Source organism: Peromyscus eremicus, chromosome 16_21 (genome assembly GCF_949786415.1).
Source record: "Peromyscus eremicus chromosome 16_21, PerEre_H2_v1, whole genome shotgun sequence".
Classification (NCBI taxonomy): domain Eukaryota; kingdom Metazoa; phylum Chordata; class Mammalia; order Rodentia; family Cricetidae; genus Peromyscus; species Peromyscus eremicus.
Genome location: NC_081432.1, coordinates 17,345,996 through 17,347,572, shown reverse-complemented (window position 1 = coordinate 17,347,572; position 1,577 = coordinate 17,345,996). Strand labels below are relative to the sequence as shown.

Below are 1,577 nucleotides of genomic sequence, written 5' to 3'. Positions count from 1 at the left end.
TCCTGGTTCCAGGCAGATCTCACCTCCTTCCTGGGCTTCATTCTGCTGCTTGATGTCATCCCAACCCTCATGACCCCTCAAAGCACCAATTGTGAAGGGAAGTTGTTCTCATTGTGTCTCGGTCCACATGGGTTGGCTGAGTTATCTTCTCCTGCTCACTGGTCCCATCATGGCATAGGCTACATAAGTCCAGATCCCATTTGACTTGACTGTTTTCATTATTGTGGTCCCAGGACCCAGTGCAGTGACAAATGGCACACAATTACTGACTGATGTATGTTTGGATGAATTATCTCTTACAAGGAACTTGTCTGAGGGGGCCGATATATCGTTCTTGCTGGGAATAACCCTACTGGATCCCCATTAACCTCCCACCAATGGACAGAATGAGATTACATTATGAATGAAAATCTGAGAGCGGTGATGGAGAACACAGGACTGGCCTCAGACACTCAGAATGATAGAGAAGGCTTTGTCTAAAAGATGTTTCAAGGTCAGTTAATGTTTTATTGATAAAGAATCCAAAATTTAAAAAAAAAATAGACTGAAGGTATCTTTGGGACCTGTCAGCTGTAGCAGCTCCCCTTCCTAGTCATGGAAAAACATGTTCCTGTTTATGGCAAAGCTGTCACCATTTCCTTGGTGTCTGATTCTGATTCACGTTGGTAACATTCTTCACTGTAAAATATAAGGTCCTAAATAATACGACCAAGCCTCCATACTTCTAAACCACTGTTCTTTCTACAAATTTCTTCAGAATGCTCAGGCACCATACAGTCATCAACAGAGTTGTCAACCAATGATGCTCTCTTACAAAAATAAAAATCTTAGGTTGCCCACACCAGTCCTAGATTTGGGCACTAAAACATTCTGCTATAAAGGTCCATTTATAAATTTATTCTGTCCTCCATAAGCCTCAGTACTATATTTCCCTTCATTAAAAAAAAAAAATGAAACAAACCGGCCTCCAACTCAGTATGTAGCTGAGGATGACCTTGAACTTCTGATCCATCTGCATTTTCCTTCCCTGTGCTGGGATTACAGGTATGCACCCCAACACCCAGTTTTATGTCATACTTGGGATGGAACCTGGGTTTCCTTAATCCTAGGAAAGCATTCTATCAACTGAAGTATAACTCCAGCTTTTCAATTACTATTTTAATCATCAAGCAGCCTTTTAATATCTATCATAGTTTACCAATTCTTTTTTAATTAATTTAGTATATTTTATGTGTATGAATGTTTTATTTTCATGTATGTATATGCACCACACATGTGCCTGGTGCCCTCAGAGTTCATAAGATGGTGTCAGATCCTCTGGAACTGGAGTTACAAACAGTTGTGAGCCACTGTATAGGTGTTGGAACTTGAACTCTAAACCTCTGGAAGGCCAGGCGGTGGTGGCGTGGTGCATGCCTTTAATCCCAGCACTTGGGAGGCAGAGGCAGGTGGATCTCTGTGAGTTCGAGGCCAGCCTGGTCTACAAAGCGAGATCCAGGAAAGGCGCAAAGCTACACAGAGAAATCCTGTCTTGAATAAATAAATAAATAAATAAATAAATAAATAAATAAATAAAT

General features: G+C 40.9%; 1 non-coding gene across 1 annotated transcript; it reads left to right on the top strand.

Moving 5' to 3' along the window:
- Nucleotides 1-544: 544 nt before the first annotated feature.
- Nucleotides 545-674, top strand: LOC131893982 (small nucleolar RNA SNORA24). Its single transcript, XR_009374778.1, has one exon. It is a non-coding gene; the product is annotated as a small nucleolar RNA SNORA24 (small nucleolar RNA).
- Nucleotides 675-1,577: the final 903 nt, after the last annotated feature.